Here is a 17,731-nt window from a genome sequence, read left to right as displayed (position 1 = left end):
TCAACAAGGTGTAAATTCAATTTTACACTTCAAAATGCATGCAGGTGACATTCACGAGCAGGCCACCTACCTTTGGCTCACCTAGGTTCTTGGTAATTTCTGGTCTTCCAATAAATTCTCTCCCCAGCCCCTCATCCCTACATCTCTCCTCCACCATACACTCTCCTGTGTCTCTTACTTGAGTGGGCGTCATTTTACTGAACTAACATTGAATCAGCACCAATTCACTTTTCCCCAAATAGTAAATTTGAAGTTTTAAACCTATAGGAAGTTGAAAGAACAGTACAACCTGCACCCGTATTTATTTCATCGAGAGTCACAAATTAACATTGTGCCACATCTGATTTATCTCGCGCCTCTATTTTTGGACCGTGTAAAAAGAAGGAGCATATATAAATGATTCTCAAACCCAAAACCCTTCAGCATGCGTATCCTAAGAACAAGGACTTATTCTACACAGTTACAATACAATGGTCGCACTCAATTAATTGAACATCAATACAGTTAGTTCTATTACTTAACGATACAGACAGTCCCCACTCAGAGATCCTCAGCTGTGTTCACAACCACTTTCATAGATATCTCCATCACCATTCACCCCTTTCAAGATTCAGTCAGGGGTTACACAGGCTATTGGGTTGGCACGTCTGCTTAGTCTCCTGTAATCCGTAACAATTTCTCTGGGTTTGTCACTCATCTGATGTGATCCAGGTTAAATCCTGTTTGGCAAGCATGTACTATGTCCGTGTGTCAGAGCAGGAGACCAAGCGATGTCCATTGGGACTATTCTTATTGACACAGCCTGATCACTGTGCTTAATTTACTTCTTCATTAATCCAGAGACATTTAATTACTCAGTAATAAATTTAATTTAATTACTGTTTAATTAGTAATAATCACCTTCTGCAGAACTGGTAACTGATGGGAGGTTGCACTTGGGCAGAGTGAGGCCCTTGTTGAAAACTATAATGCTAGCTAACCTCCATGAAGCACAATGCTCCATCAAACTTTTCTGAGTGTTTCCTTGTTGGGGCGGGACAGGCAGCGTAGTGCACTAATCAATTCAAAGTTGGAAGCGTTAGTATCACACTGTCTTGTCTGTGTTCCAATCCCAGAACCACCCCTTACCAGCTAAGTGACTTTGAACATGTTCATTGAGCCCTACGAACGTCAGTTCCTACTCTCCAAAATGAGGATAATGACTGGGCGCCTGTTAGAACTGTTAGAAGAATTAAATAAAATAATAAATGCAAAGTGCTGAATACTGTGCCTGGGATAGAGTTAGTGTTCAATACATGTTATGTTATTATGCACCGTGTTCCTTGTAAAAGACTTTAAAATCTTTATAAATCACAACACTCCAGAAGCCTCGATTTGTGGGTGTCCATGGCTTTGGGAACAATCCATATTATGCCTTGGTGCCCTGAACCAATACTTCTCAGACTTTTAATGCAAATGAAGAGTCTGATCCAGTAGCCCTAGGGCAAAGCTTGAAACTCTTAGAAGCTCTCAGGTGAATGTCAATGCCAGGGGTCCATGGGCCCTACTTTGAGTAGCAAGACCCTAAATGACTCCTGGAAGGAAATGCCCTGCCAAACTTCATACCTCATACTCTGAGGTATAGTGCTATTCGCTTATATTGAATCATCACAGGAAACGGCCACCACTTTTATTTTGTTTGGGGGATATTAAACCACTATGACCACGGCTGTTTATCACTTTATGTTTCTGCAAATATGCCCATATCCAATACATGCCCAAGAAGGATGAAACACTGGAAAATTCTTTAGAGTCAGGCTGATGAGAGTTTAAGCGCTGACTCTTCCATTTTTCAGCTGGTTATCAAGGTCAAGTTATGTAATCTCTTTGAACTTCAATCACTTCATCTTAAAATGGTTATAATAATGCTAACCCCAGGGCTCTTGGTGTGAAATGAGATCTATATCTATCTATGTCGAGAGAGGTAGGGAGAACAGAGACAGAAAAAGAGAGCTCTGTTTAATATTTCTTGGCATATGGTAGGTGCTTATAACAAATAGCTTGAGTAACTTCCATTACTAGTGTTTGTGAACCTATTGAGGCGAATTTCTACTTTCATCCAGTAATTTTTAGGGATCACAGGGTCATAGACCCATAGTCACACCATTTTAGAGCTGGAAGCAAGCTCTCAGATTTCTTGAAGACCTATCCTGCCCTGAAGATGAATGCATTATTCCTCTCTCTCTCGAGTATTTGGCAATAGAAGGACCTGGGTCCCAAGAAGCTCACAGTCACTCATTTGCCTGCATGCAGGTCTTCAAATTAGATTAGCCACCTTCATTCCTTGCGGTCAAGATTCCAATTTGCTTCAAGCTCAGTAAGTACAGATTTGTGCTTAAAATTCATTTCCACACACACTCCAAATGAGGATAAGTCCCTAAAGTCTCTGAAAAGTGAGGTTGTCTTTGCTTTTATTTCCCAGTGGACCATCGAGAGCCTTTGGTGAGCAATTCAGGTCTGTATGACAGGGCAGGTAAACCACCTTGTTGCAGGGGGAGGATGCCATTCTGAGGTGTGTAGGTCATCTTTCGGTTAAAACTGGATTTCTCTCCAGGGTATTTTTTTCCCTTAGGGAAGACCTATGTGTTTAGCCACATTTTGCTGAGAAGACAGAGTGCCAAATTGTGTGACAGAAAAAAAAATGATTCCTTGAGTGCTTTGGGCTAATTGTTAGGTTTGGTGTAGGGAGATTTTCCTCTGTTCTAGATATAAGATGACTGGGGGTGGGAGGGGGTGCAGCTTTCCCCTGGACACTCAGGTACATCCCAAGAACCTTGGACTCAGATTCCCAATGCCTCGGATAGGACAACCAAAGTTACTACCAAATTCAACTACTTGACCTCCTGGATGCGGATTCTCCAACGAAGTCCACCACTGATTTTATAGATGAACGTCCACCCGGCAAAGCCTGGTTTGAGATCCACGGCATCACATGGAGGGCAGAGCTGGGTCTAGGAACTGGACTCCTGATTCCTAGCAAGGCACTCCGTGATAGAATTCTGCCCTTCCCACAGATCGAACCTTGCATACTTTCTTGTTTGCTGCAAGGATGAGCAGTTTGTAAATCCATGTGTAGCCGCTGTTTCCCATGGCACACCAGCTGGAAGCATCAAAGGGTCACGACAAACAAGCCACAGTTTCTGACTTCATCCTAAATAACGAAATTTATGGGCCCTCGCTCCTTCCTAATCTTCCCTTTATGGTCCATGGATCTCTTGGATTGTCTTTTGTGGACCCACAGATGGCTCTGACCCTCCTGAGGAAGCATTTCTGATGCTTCTGTCATTTTGCCTTGTGACTCTCTGATCCTTTGTGTCTGGGAGCAGCTGCATCTCAGATCCTATCTATGAAAGAGTTCCCCCTCTCCCCTCCCTCCAGCCTTACACAGTGTGGCCACCACCTTGAGAGGAGGAGGAAAGTCTCCTCTCTCATTGGTATTCAACTCTGACTTGGAGCAAAACAGTTGCCTCGGCCTCAGCATCTTACAGCCCTTCGTTATAAGAACACTTTTACTTAGTGAACTTCTTGCACTGAATACAATCCTCCTCTCTAGTTCGTCGTACATCCTAGCGAAACTGCACCAGAAACGAATCCCCTGTGAAGTAAGAATTATTCTACCCATCTTTTTAGAATAAAACAATGAGGCTTAGAGATGGTAAGGGTCCCCCATCGACTACAGGGAGGAGTCAGCATTTGATTCCACATGCACTTGCCTTCTTTGTCCATGGCCTATGCCTTAATCCACGTGGTTTTCCTAACTTACTCTGGCAGGCCAGTTGGAGTGGAGAGGATATTTGTTGACACGTGAGTCTTCGATTTCTATAAAATCACAGCCCATGCTCTTTAAGGGAAAGACAGGCAGGGAAGCATATTTTCGATTTGCACAACCCCCTCCATAGGCTTCTAGATCTTTGAACTAAGTCTTTGTGAATGCTGCTATTATCCACTCAGTCTTGGAAAGTCTATGAGGACCCAAACCTCTGGGGAACTTCTCCCTTTTCTCTAGAAATAAGAGACTGAGAAAAGTTCTCTCCTCCTGCCAAAGCATCCCACGGAAAGAATAACCTAGAATCCTCTTTGCCACAAACGAAGAAGAGTTTAGCACATATCCACCAAAGCCGTTCATCGCCCTACGAAGAATGATGGTGGCAGTCATGATGGTGATGGTGATGACAGTGATGAGGACGAAGAGGAAGAGAATGATGATGATGATAGGCAGGACTTCCCATGAACCAGGCATTATGCCAAGCACTTACCACAGAAATTTCTAAAGTTTTTGATGTCTTTATGAAAAAAATATGATGGCCCTCATTTTACATGCAAAGAAACTGAGTCTCAGAGGAGGTCACATTACAACGCAAGTAAGAGGCAGGGCTGGGACTACTTCAGAGGAGGGGGTCATTCTCTTCCTCCTTCCACACTCCTCCCATACCCATTTGGCACACTAAGGGTCCATTACTCTGGACTTGTAAGTGCCTGCGGCAACGGAAGCTCATGTCACCTCTCACACGTGGGTTCCAACAATTGCGGAAATGTGGGCTGCTTCAGAGGATTCAGTAGTTAATGACTCAACTGGTCCCAAGGATTCTGAATCATGCCCCTCACCCAGTCAACTCTTTTGTGCCCCTTTCTCCAGGGCATATGAGGATTTTGACTACAGTAATTCTAACATAATTATTCAATAACCTTAACACAAGAAGAAAATGTCAGTCAGACTTGTTCTCTTCACCATTACACGCCTGTCCAAGTTACCTCAGCCTAGCTGCCTATCCACCCTCCATTCTCCAGGGCATTAGGGGGACAGCCATGGAGGGGAGCAGGCTAGCTGGCTGATTGACATGGAGCTTGTGTGCAGAAAGCGGCAGAGGCTTTTCAGCAGAATTACTGAAGTCCGCTTGCTTCACTGATGAAGGATCTGAATGAAAATTGCCTTTAAAGAATTCGAAAAAGGGAGGGATAACAATAGATCAAAGCCAGCCCCCAAAAGAGAGAGCACTTTATTTGTAGTTTCCACATTAATTCAAAACAATCTGATGAGCAGAGATTTGCCCATGCACGCACTTTCCACAAAAACAAATGCCTCTCAGGTTGCTTTTATTCTAATATAATATCAGTGCCCAAGGCGAAAAACATTCTGTACTTCACTCAGCAGAGCCTGTCCAAATTTACAATTAAATAGAACTGACACAGCTGATCATACTGAAGCTTGTTTCCTTTTCAGCTGGGGCCTCTCTTTTGGAAGCTTGGATATTATGCTGGCTATGTCCCAAACTGATGGAGCTTTACTGTACCATTTTCCTCACAGGCACTGGGATGCTGTGTGTACTTAAAGCAGTGGGTCTCCATTCCACACGGGATGCTGGGAAATGTGGGAGGGATTGCTGCTGGCATCTAGCGGGTAGGAGTCAGAAATGCTGCTAACCATCCTACCATGCCTAGGACAGCTCCCCCACAAAAGAATGATCTGGCCCCAAATGTCATTAATGCTGAGGCTGAGAAACCCTGAGTTAGGAGATGGCTGGTTGGGAGACTCTCCAGGGTTGGGGGATTGGAAAGGCTCTCCTCCCTGAAGCTGTATGCTTTCATGAGAGAGAATGAAATTGTGAGCTTCTGCTCAAAATCCCATGTGGGAAGGCAGTATGGTAAGCCCAGGAGGGAAACCAGAATGGTACAGAACCCAGAGAACAGTAAGCAGATATTGGACTGAAGATTATGGAACCAGATCTGTAGAACCATGGAAATGCACGAAGGAAAAGGAGGTTGAGTAGGTTTGGAGCAGCATTTGGCAGTAGGTCCTATTGTCTATGTCTCAATTTTATTGTCTGCTGCAGTGTGGAATGTAGAAGACTTGATGTCTTTGGGGAGGTCTAATAATGAGGCAGATGCCTTTGTAATATTTTCATTATTTTTTTCCCTAATGTATCAGAATGTCTTGAACAGGGGTCTTAAACAGGTGACCCATAGATGAGGTGAGCACACAGATTAGTCTCTCATTCTGCCAATGTGATATTTAAGAAAGAAAGGAAGGAAGGGAAGAAAGTAGAAAAGTAGGGAAGGAAGGAAGGAAAGAAGGAAAGAAGGAAGGAAGGTAGGAAGAAAGGAGGGAAGGGACAGAGGGAAGGAAGGGAAGGAGGGAAGGAGGGGAGAGTGGGAAGGAGAAAAGGAGTTTGTTTAAATGCCTATAGGCAAGGCACATGTTTTTTAGTTCCCCAAACCCCACCCCTGTCTATTGTTATGCCTGGTCTCAGCCACACATTTATGTTCCTTGCCTGACCCGAAAAGCCCCCCATTTGATTTCTTCACTCCTTGGGTCTTAGATTTCATCATTACCTGTCAGATGTGTAGCAGTAGAAAAGTTCCTAAAACCATGCTATGATTTGGTCAGTCCCAAATCCACAGGCTGGCCTGGATTCCTTCAACTATACAAAGAGAAAGATTGGTATTCAGGTGGCTTTTCATGAGAGGTATGGGAAGCCATCCCACTGTTTTATGGCCACCCTTGAAACAAAAGATCATAAAAGGAATATTAGAGGTGGAAATAACAAGCGTCATGTAGCCCAGTGGGAGCTTCCTATCAGAATGACCTTGGTAGCTTGTGGAAAACACCCATACCCTGCCCGCCCCCCCACACTTCAGACATTCCAGTTTAATTGGTGAGCAGAGGGCCTGGGCATCTGTATTTTTTAAAAGCTCCCAGATGATCCTAGATGCAGCAAGGTTAAGACACCACTGATCTAGTCTGTCTTCCTCATTCTCAGAAGAGGAAAATGAAGGTCAGAGAGGCATAAAGTTTGCTTAAAATATATTTGCTAAATATGCGTGTTTCTACTGTTTTGCATTCTCGCTCCCATCAGGTCTAAATATGCAGTGGTAAAGATAAGAAGGAAACCCAAGAACTGTGCGCTAGGAGTGTTTTAAGCTCTTGTTGGCAGAAGGACCAGCTGGCAGTTCCTGATGGAAACAGGCTCTCTTGAGTTTCACAGCTGGGTGGGTAGCCTATGGGTCCTCCGGTTCCGAGAAACATCCTATGGCCTTGAAGGGTGGCTTGCAATGCTACCTTCACTTGAGGAATACTTTCATCTACTTGCTTTATTTAAATCCAGTATTTTCCACGCGTTGAATTTCAGGCATACCTGTATTGTCCAAGGCGTGGATGGAGATGTACTTTGAAAGGATGTGGATATGTCTATCCTCATGGAAAAACATACACTTCAATCTGTCATCAGAGTGACGTTAATAGGGAAGGAAACACAGCCAAATTCCCTTTGAGCAACACGATAGCCCAGGGATGCGTGATGGGAGAGACAGCGAGCAAGGTTCACACTGGGAATGGACACAGCATCCCAGAGCCAGTGCTGGTGGCCGCTGGACTCACCTGTGAGAGGCAGTTGAGGAACCAGGTCTCCTGGGCCCAAATCGCAGCTTCCCCGACTACGCATTTGGCAAACTTGCGCAAACGTTCACTCCCACCAACAGAGGAAAGACCATAAAAACACGCAACCCCACAGACTCCCTCCTCCTCCAAATATTTCACAAAACTCCAAAGAGGGTGAAAGAGGGTGGGTGACCAATAGGAGAAGGGTTCTATTACTGAGCCCTCCAAAGCGAGTAGGCCCTTTAATGTGTCTTCTCTCATTCTTTCCCACAATGAGCCGTGTGTGAGGTTTGACATTCAAGACCACATTTTAGGACAACAGAAATCAAGGCTCAGAGATTAAGAACCCTCTGCCAAAACTGCATGGCTAAAAAAGCAGAGCTGGAATTCAAAGCCACTGGTCTTCGAACTACAGATGAACGTGCTTACCTGTAGGCCTTGTGTGGTTTTAGGGAGCACTTGGCTCGCGTTTAGAAAGTGGGTTTTGGTACTATTGGATCGTCTGGACTTGATAAAATCCAACCGGGAAATAGGTTTATTCTGCTCCCATATTGTCCTCAGATATACACTCTGGACCTTCATTCCCATCCTTGACAACATTTCAAGATCACATGGCTTTTCTAACCTCTTCCTAGTTATTTACGGTTATTTTTGATATTAGAAATAGCAAAACTTAATTTCTAGTTCAGTTTTTCCTCCCAAACTCCCCCTTGCCTGCCCCCGTCCCCCGCCAGCCTCCTGCCAACTCTCCTTCCCGCCCCAGCTCAGGTCAGACGGAGAGGTGTGCACTTTTCATCTGGCTCCCTCGTCTGCGTCTGGTTGTTTTTTTTTTTTTTTTCATTTGCTCTTTCTCCCCTCCTCCCACACGCCCCCCGTGGCCTCTGCTCTCCCCAGGATCTGCTCAAGGAGAAAACCGAGCAATTAAAATCTAAAAATGGTTTTCCATGATCGATGTTATCGCGTCTGACATCTGTGCCCCTGTATCTGGCCGACACCCAAATGCTGGCATTGCTTCTCTTGGGGGCTATGTGAGTTCTTTGGCAACACCGTCAGATTTGGGGAATCACAAGGAAGACGCAGAGACTCAGCACAGAGTAGCCCTCACAGCTATAATTCATTACAGGGCACGGATGAGGAGCAAGACCAGCAAAGGGAAAAGACACGTGGGGCCTCAGTCGGGGAAACCGGATGCAAGCTTCCAAAGGTCCTCCCTGGTGGGGTCACCCGGGACACGCTTAACTCTCCAGCGGTGAGTTGTGACAACAAGCTCATTAGAGACCATTCACCAGAGTCTTCACTGGAGGCCAGTACGGACGTCCCTCTTCCCGGCACAGCCCCCAATTCCAGACTCCTGGAAGGGAAGCACGTGTTTGGCATAAACCATGCCGTTTGTGCAATCAGTTTATGCCTAGACAGCCATAATGGCGGTCAGTCCTGGGGATGCTGGGAAGGGTCTGATTTCCCAGTCACCAGCCGACACCAGTTAAGGGCCACCCTTGTAAGCAAGGCTTTCATCAGAGAGCCTCTCAGCAGCTGCCAGCAGCACAATGCAGCCTCTTCCTGCGGGGAAGCAGCAACCCAGGCAGGCTGTCTCTTAACCATCTGATGCCTTTGCTATGAACTCAGAAGCTCCTCGTGTCTCCTGCTGCGGTATTCTGGCTCTGCTGGCGGGTCCCACCAGCCCTCCCCCAGAGTAACAGTCAGTCACCTCATTCTGTCCCACCCAACTCTTGAGAAGACTGTCATGTGCTCCCAAGAATTTCCCCACTACTCTGGTGTCCCGTTGATCCTGGGGGCCACTGAGTTCCCTCTCTTGGCTTGAGAGGGGAGAGCATTCCTCCCTTATATTGCCAACAATGTTCTGCGAAGAAATGTCTCCCGGGGAAATCTCTAGGCAGCTCTTATCTGGGGAGTGGAGGTGGTGGGGGGTGGGCTGAAGGGTTCAGAACGGGGTCCGGTCACTTCTCAGCTTCTTTATCAGCGTGTCCAGCACGGGTCTCAGAACTCGTAGTACTTGCTTTTTATTGTTCAGAGCTTTGGGCTTCTGCCAACACTCTGAGAAATGGAAGTTCCGATCATCCTCATGTCCCTTGATTCCTATTTCTGTATCTTTCATTCTATTCCTACTTCCATGGTTCTTGTCCAGACGTGATCACCTCCCAGCTTTACCCCGACACGCACAGCCCTTCTATTTCTCCCACTTGCAGTCTGTCTTCCATGCAGTTTTCAGAGTTGTCTTTCTAATATGATGTGATCTTGTCATTCACCTGCTGAGGCTCCGCGGGCTGTCCCGAGGCCATGGCACGTCCACACTGCTCCACTCGGCACATGAAAGCCCTTCATAGTCCTGTCTCACCTGCCTTTCCAGTTCCAGGTCCAGCCGTTCCAAAACTCTTGCTTCCTGCGTGTTGAGCTCTTTCTTTTTCTGGACCGTTGTTCACGCCCTTGTCTACACGGGGAACTTTGCTTGTCTACATGGGGAACTTCCACTCACTCCTCAGTGGCCCCAGATAGAATGATCCGCTTCCTTTGCTGTGTCTTCGTAGCAATTTGTGCACCTCAGCTCCACCATTTACTAGCTGTGTCACCTTGGGCAAAAACACTTAGCCTCTCTGTGCCTCAGCATTCTCATTCGTAAAATGGGGAAGATCATCTTACCTACCTCCCTGGGGACTTTGGAGGACTACGTTTAAATAAATTAATATTGTAAAGCCCTGAGAACTGTGCCTGGCATTAATCACATGCTACAACATTTGTTGCATAAATAAATGCCTCAACTTTGCATGTTTCAGCAGACCCATGTTTCCCTCCAAGCTTTGTGAGGGCCAGAGTCTTCCCCATCTGTTTTTGCCTGGCCAGGGTAAGCCTATCTAGAAGGTGCTCAGTGTACAGCTGGGATGAAATATTATGGAATAAATGATATGATGTCTGAGATCTTCCTCAAAAATAGTACAGGAGGAGGGAAAGTGAGTGTAGGTAGAGGCAGAACAAGATTGAATAATTGTTGAAAATGGTTGATAGACTCACTGGGTTATTCCTTTTTTTTTTTTTTTTTAATGTGTATTTATTTATTTTGAAAGACACAGAGAGAGAAAGAGACACAGAGAGCAGGGGAGGGGAAGAGAGAGAGGGAGAGAGAATCCCAAGCAGTCTCCACACTGTCAGCACAGAGTCTGACACGGGGGCTCCATCCCGTGAACCGTAAGACCATGACCTGAGCCAAAATCAAGAGTCGGTAGCTCAACCGACTGAGCCAATTAGGCGCCCCTCATTGGGTTATTCTATTTTTACACACGTTAGCAATGTTCCAGATTACAAAATTAATTAGCAAAAAGGAGGAAAACAGTCTGTTGAAGGAATTAGGGAATTAAAGATAATACTCTCTCTGTTGTTTTGATTCCTCTATTTCTGTCCTTCCTTTTTAAAATCTAGCTTCAAGCTCTGATTTTAGAAGGGAGGAGGAAAGCGGAGGGAAAGAGTAGTCAGGAATCTTCTCTTTTCCGTGTAGGGAATGTTCTTTCCTTCCCTCTGTCTTGGAGCCACTTGCACTGCCACACACGTTTGGGAATTTTCTTTTTTTAGGCAACAGGTTGCTATCTTACTTGAAATGAGGTAGCTGTCGTTCTTGAGTCATTTATGAAACTTTTCTTGGGAATTTGTGAGTTTTTCCTTTTTTCATATTTGCTCAGTTACTAGCTGTCTTGGAGCAACCCTAACCTGACAATTGATAAAGTGATTTCAAAAGCCACACATTTCCTGATTTGCATTTTTTTTTTTTTTTTTTTTTTTTTTGCTGTCTGCTAAAGATGTGGCCTCTGGAAGGGGCAGTTCTGTCAGACGGCAGTCTGTCCCTGATGTTGGCAGAAGGCTGACAGGTCTGGCTGCAGGAGACCCTGAGTACTCACTGCTGTCCATCAAGCAAGGGAAAGGACCACCTCACATGTCCAAACGGGGCTGGATGTTGTCAAATTCCTCGCGGCTGTGTAAGTAAGACGCTTTCTTTACGCGCTTGGAAAATCATAATGAACTACCGTGCACGTGTAAGGGGGGGTGTTTAGCAGGGAGGGAAGTGAATTCATCGAGCCCCCAAGTGAACTGTTCTAAATGCTCTGCATACTTTCCCTTATTTCTTCCTCACGTCTGTCAGGAAGGATTCGTTCATCCCTAAATTGCAGATGAGGACTGAAACTCAGAGAAGTTCAGGAACTTTGCTTTTTTCTAAGTCATGAATCTGCGATTGGAACCCAGGTCTGATTTCCACACTTGAGTCCTTTCTACGGTGATTCTCACTGCTTTCCGCATATTTCTAATACCCAAAGGGAGCACAGGGGCTCTCTCCAGCACCATGGGACGAGGCGGGGAGGTAGAACAGATGGGGCTGTGTATCCCCCAACTTGATGCAACCACACCGGCTTTATTTTAATTACTTCTTCTTTTTACGTAGCAACGATTGCTAATATTTCGCGTGTACCTGTAAGTGCCAGCCACTGTAATTAGCTATTTCTATACACTGTGTCATTCAGTGCTCGTGATGGCCCTAAGAAAGGGATGCTATCACAATTCCTCATTTATCCCCAAGAAGACCGAGGCGCAGAGAGTATGAGAAACTTGCCAAAGGTCATACAGCTAGCTAGCTTGGCCAGGAATTGACACTGTGCGGTCTGAATCGAGAACCCAGAATACCTGATCCCACCAGATTTGACCTAAAGAAAGAGATGTGTGCAGTATCCCATGCTGCCTCGTGCAGCAGACTTTTCCTTCCCTCTTCCTTTTTCCCTCCCTTCTCCCCTCCCTTCCTTTCTTCCATCCAATCTATACCAAGTAGGCTCTGGGGGTAAGAAATTGAGACTGAGTAAAACAAAGTTCTTACCTAAGGAGAATCTCAGGGTTTGGAAGAAGGAATCGTATATACAAAGCAGAATGTGAAAGTGGAGCCATATTACCCAGGCCCCGAAGAGAGAGGATGCTTCACAATCTGGCAAACAAGGTGTTGGGAGAGTTTCTGAGACCACTCCTGAGGGGCAGGTCCGAGACTTGCCCACTAAACTTCTGATTCACGGTCACTTCTCTTTCCTTTCTCTCCAGAGGTGCATTTGAGTGGCAGCTCCCTGAGTTCTCAGGGTGACCCTGGTAGAGGGAACTGGAGGTGTGATAGGCCACTCTCATTCACCCATCCTCCTTCTCATTTCCTATTTTGTGTTTGTTTGTTTGGTTGGTTGGTTTTTGTCTTCTTTTTTTTTTTTTTTTTTATTCCAGTTAGCTAACATACAGTGTAATATTGGTTTCAGAGGTAGAATTCAGTGATTCATCACTTATGTACAACCCCCAGTGCTCATCACAACAGGAGTCCTCCTTAGTACCCATCACCCATCTGGACCATTCCCCACCCACCTCCCTCCATCAACCCTCGGCGTGTTTTCTGTCTTTAAAAGCCTCTCGTGGTTTGTTTCTCTTTCTTCTCTTTCCTCCTCCACCCCTTCCCATATGTTCATCGGTTTTGTTTCTTAAAGTCCACATAGAGTGAAATCACATGGTACTTGTTTTTCTCTGATTGACTTATTTTGCTTAGCATGATACACTCTAGCTCCATCCACGTCATTGCAAATGGCAAGATTTCATTCTTTTTGATGGCTGAGTAATATTCCATGCTATTGTTTTGTTTTGAATCAGAGCTTCCAGAGATATCTTCTCTCTGTCTCTCCCATCTTCTCTGACTTTAATGCCCATGTGTACACCCGGGTATCTTTCCTACTAAGGGAAAAATGGTTAGCAGTAAGGAAGGTAGCGAGGACCACTGAGCTCTCTCCATCTGTAACATGCTTAGGAAGCAAGCCCACCGTATTGCACTGTGAGGGCAAATTTGCAGCTTACTGAGTACCAGAAGCAGCTGCCACCCAGTTCCCTGGGGGCAGATGGAGTCTCCTGGGAGGAGAGAGCCCTAGGGGATCCCAATTCCTGGGGTGGAGGTTGGAAAGCACCTCCTCTGTCCCACCACCCAGGGCTCTGCTTTGCAAGCTTGAGGCCTACTTTGTGGTATTAGCCACCTGCTCTCCGGGCTGTCCATGCCATCTAGTCCTGTCAACCGAAGGTGTCAGGATTGGGCACCGCCGTTGAGTCCCCTCTCTACAGCAAGAGGGGTTCTGGAAGACTTCTGCTTACCTGAGTCTAACTTCTGGGAGGAACTTACTATTTCCAGAGGAGTCTGCCTAGGGTTATGTGTTCTACCTCACTGCCAGACCGGCTCCTCCCTGACTTCTCTGCTCACACCGCACCCCCCCTCCCCCCGCCCCTTGCCCCTGCCCCTGCCCCTGCTGACCCCTCCTCCATCACAGCCCCCTGGGTGTCTCTGGAAACCCCCCCCCCCACCCGCCGACCCCTCACAAGAGTGATAGCCACTCTCCCCTCCAGGATACCTCCTTTCTTAGAGAAGAAACACATTCCTTTTGTCTTCCCAAATCTTAGTCTACCTGAGGGAGGCATGGCTAAGTCAGCATGAACTCATGCACCCTCTCTCCGTTCGTTACATGAAAACTGGGCCTATCGGGGGTGGGGGAGATGTGTTTTGTCACGATCCTCCTGAAACCATGTGCTGGCCCTGCTGACTTTCAGCTGTGGCTCCCAGTTCTCAGGCGGGGCAGAGCCTTCTCTGAAATGGGAAGTCAATATAAGGGAGGTAGGGGCAGGGCATGTTCTAGATGGCGTTAAGCTGTTGTCGGTTCCACGTGGACTCCTAGGGAGGCCCGTCTTACTGAACACAGCCTTGTCTTGTTTCCTTTCCAGCAGTCTCCTTTTCTCCAGCCTGGCGACAGGTGTCCCGACAGAGCCCAGTTACCAAAGGCAGTCACCGACTGCTTGTGCGCCTTCCAGAGGAGCTCATGTTCCAGCATCAAAGACTGAGGCTTGTGCATTGAGGTAACGAGCTGCTCCCAGGCAGGGACTGACTCACTTATTTACCAGACTTTCTCCTTTTCCTCGACAATAGTGCCAGCCCTTAAGAGCTGCTCAGTAAATGTCTTTTGAATGGACTAAGGCACAAGCATCTGGTGCTTTCAATGCTATCGGCTTTAATAAACACCATTGAGTGGCATCTTGTGAAGATTAGCTAAAACAACCTGGCAGCGTCAGCGGGTAGTTATTTTGGTCCCCATTTTATTTAGGAGGAATCTGCAAGAAGTTAAGTAACTTGCTCAAGAGGCACAAAGCTTGTTAATGGCAGAGTCGGGATCTGAACTCTGGTCTGTCCATTTCCACACCGCGGGGAGTTTGGTGCACGTCACTGAGAAGCACTGTGGCACTGATACCGTGCAAAGAGCCGTGGAAACACAGAAGTCACCGCTTATTCTGCCTGGTAGAATGACGACAGCCTTCACAGAGGAAATACTGCAAGTTTTGTGAGCTGAATATTGAGATGCGTTCTGCAATGTGGAGAAGGGCCGGGGGGCATTCAAGTCAGAGCTGCATTTGCAAAAGGCAGAGCATGGGTAGGAAGAAGCGAGACTATGCAGCAGCACACAGGGAACAGGTTCTAAGTCAGGCAGGTAAGAGGATGGGGGATGATGTGCTCAGGCAAGTTAGAGTCAGAGTATAGGTGAGGCACGATTCTATCCAACTTGGACAGCTTCCAGAGAATTCTATAATAAGCCAGCTGCATGGCCGGAATGTGCACTTGTCTTTGCAGAGTTTGGCAGTGGAGAAAAATCTTCTGGGGAATAGTTCTCCTGGAAGGGAGACCCCTCCCTTCCCCCCACCTTCTTTGCCACCAGTACAGCAAACGTGTGACCTCCAGCAGTGTACCTTCCAGAAGAAAGTACTAGTTAAATTCTCTTAAGGAACTTAGGCAACCAATCGGACCCTTAAGGTCTTTGGGTTTCCTGCTTATAAAGGTTCTGTCTTTAATGCCCTCATTGCTGGTAGCGGCTGCATGGTTTGTGGAAGTTAATGTCCCTTTTCTCATCTCTGCAGATTGAGGACACCACAAAAGAACGCTGCGGGGCGTACAGCCACAAACTTGACATTTCTAGCTCCAGATCTGCACAGGCAATGGCTGTGCTGCAGGGACTGTCCCCTGTGCCTACTCCCTGGTCATCTGAGTGGATCTGTATTGCTGTTTGGAAATATCAGCCTCTGTTGCACATCTTGCAACCAGCTGGCCGGAGTGGGAGGTGGAGTCCCTTGCTATGAAACAGAGCTTTACTTTGCTGGTAACGTGTGTCCGTAGTGTATTGAAGGTAACTTAGAAATGCTGTGAGCCCAAACTTCATTTTATGGAGGAAAATAACTGAGGCTCAGAGACGTGGAGTGTCACACTCAGGGTCACCCAGCAGCCCTGCCTTGTCCTATGCAGTAGCCACTCCCCTCCTGTGCCCACGAAGCCCTTGAAATGGGGCCAGTCTGACCGGAGTGTGCTTTCAGTGTAAATACATACAGGATTTCATTGATTCCATAGGAACGTAAGTATCTCATTGATATTTTTTACATTGATTATATGTTGAAATGATGACATTTTGGAAACTTTTGGCTAAATTAAATGTATTATCAAAAATAAGATCACCTGTGTCTTCTTTTGCCTTGTTCTCGTGGCTGTTAGAAACTATAACATAACAGACGTGGCTTGCATTATGTTTTTACCCGACGGCATTCTTCTAAAGCTTGGAGTAGAACACAGGCCTCTTGCCATTCATGCTAACCCAGAGCAGCGTGGGGAGTGCTGGCTGGATCCACGAGAAGCCAGAGGCACGGACACTGGTTAGGAGGCCCCTGCAGCAGGCATGCCCACCCCCCTGTGGGGGCTGCGATGCTCCCCGCTAGTCAGGAGAACAAACTCCTGTTACTGTGCCTGCTGGCCCTCTCATGCCTCCCCTCCCCCGCTCCCTTTCTAATCTTCCCTGCCTGCAAGCTTGCTTCGTCTTTCTGTCCCACCCCAGGTGTCTGAGATGTGAGGCAGCCCAGTCTCCTTCATTGATCTGTTTCTGCCTCCTTCCGACCTGGTTCGATCTGTGGCCATTCCTCCAGCCGTCTCTGCAGCCTTGCAACTGCCTTAAACAACCATTCACTCTTCTTCCCCACAGAGCTCTCACTTAGGAATGATCTCAAAACAGCTCTGTACTTAAAAAAAAAGTGTAGCAAGTCCATTTACTAAAGGAACAAGAGCCTGCTTTTCGCTCCTTTCCTCGGTGTATCTTATCCCCAGCTGCCCAAGTCTGGGCTCTGCAAAAAATGTAGGGGAGCTTGTGGAACCAGAGATCAGGCTGGTCACGGAAAACGGTTTTGAGGATTAAATGGTGCGTATTAAGCGATCTGTCCCTCTGCTGGCTCCATTCCCGTCTGCAGCTCTTCTAGGTTTAGTTAGCTTCTACAAATATGAAATAGGAATTCTTCATTCATTCTTTAGTTCATTCCACAAGGGCTGAACCAGCATCAGTCTCCCAGGCACCGTGCTGGGCTCTGGAGATACAGTGCTCACGGCAGATACGGTCTTACAGCAAACAGAAGAAAAAGATGAAAATGGATGGGGGGCGGGACTGGTGCCTGTCAGGTCCCACAGATACTGTGGCTTCCGCGTGGGCTGGTAGCTCACCCCCCCTGACCAGGATGGAGTTGCTGGTAGAAATGGGACCCAGCAGAACCTGTGTGCTGTGTCAGTTTGGACATTGAATAACTGTTCCTGAGTTCCATTCAGAAGTTTGAGGTCTGTTGCTTAGACTCAACTCCCTCTGTCCCATCCTTCCTAATGCCCTAGACGAAAACACCTTCGGTCCTTCTGGACTAGGGTCACTTCCTCTGGATTCACGTGCCTTATTTCACAGAATGTCCCCACCTGCTCTTCTGTGGGATGCTGCTAACACCATCACTCTGTGGCCCTCTGCAAGAGAGGCTGCCCTCCTCCTTTGCCTCTGTCTGCCCAGAATCTGATGACTAGTTTGAGCCTAATCCCAGGGGAGACTGAGTCTTCCTCCTTCCACGATGCTGCTCACAGATCATTGTGCTTTTTTTCCCTTAAACCTCTTTTTATATATGCTATGGTTTAAAAGGTGCAGAAGATAGACATACAGTTTAAATAATTACTATGCAGTGAATACACAGGAAATACCACATAGGCCAAGAATGAGATGGTTGCCAGAACCCAAGAAGACCTCTGTCCCTCCAACCGCTCACGCTCATGGACCCCACCCCCCTTTATGGAGAGAACCTAGGATTCTGACATTTGGTATAATCCTATCCCTTGCTTAAAAAAAAAAACTCATTTTATCAAAACTAAATAAATCAAAAAAATCATTTTACCATTTTTATATGCATTCCAAAAGAATATAGACTAAT

General features: G+C 46.6%; 1 protein-coding gene across 11 annotated transcripts in view; it reads left to right on the top strand.

Annotated features, from left to right (window-relative positions):
* LRATD2 (LRAT domain containing 2) overlaps positions 1-15,925 on the top strand; it is a 135,342-nt gene extending 119,417 nt beyond the window's left edge. For 6 of the 11 annotated variants that reach the window (XR_013553507.2, XR_013553502.2, XR_013553500.2 and 3 more), the window contains 2 exons: positions 11,221-11,397; positions 14,195-15,925. The gene's annotated coding sequence lies outside the window, so the exon portion shown is untranslated. The remainder of the gene's footprint in view (positions 1-11,220; positions 11,398-14,194) is intronic. The other 5 variants (XR_013553503.2, XR_013553501.2, XR_013553504.2 and 2 more) reach the window with 5 other exon arrangements.
* Positions 15,926-17,731: the final 1,806 nt, after the last annotated feature.

This window comes from Panthera onca, chromosome F2 (assembly GCF_046562875.1).
Source record: "Panthera onca isolate mPanOnc1 chromosome F2, mPanOnc1 haplotype 2, whole genome shotgun sequence".
NCBI lineage: Eukaryota > Metazoa > Chordata > Mammalia > Carnivora > Felidae > Panthera > Panthera onca.
This window is presented reverse-complemented; position numbering and strand designations above follow the sequence as displayed.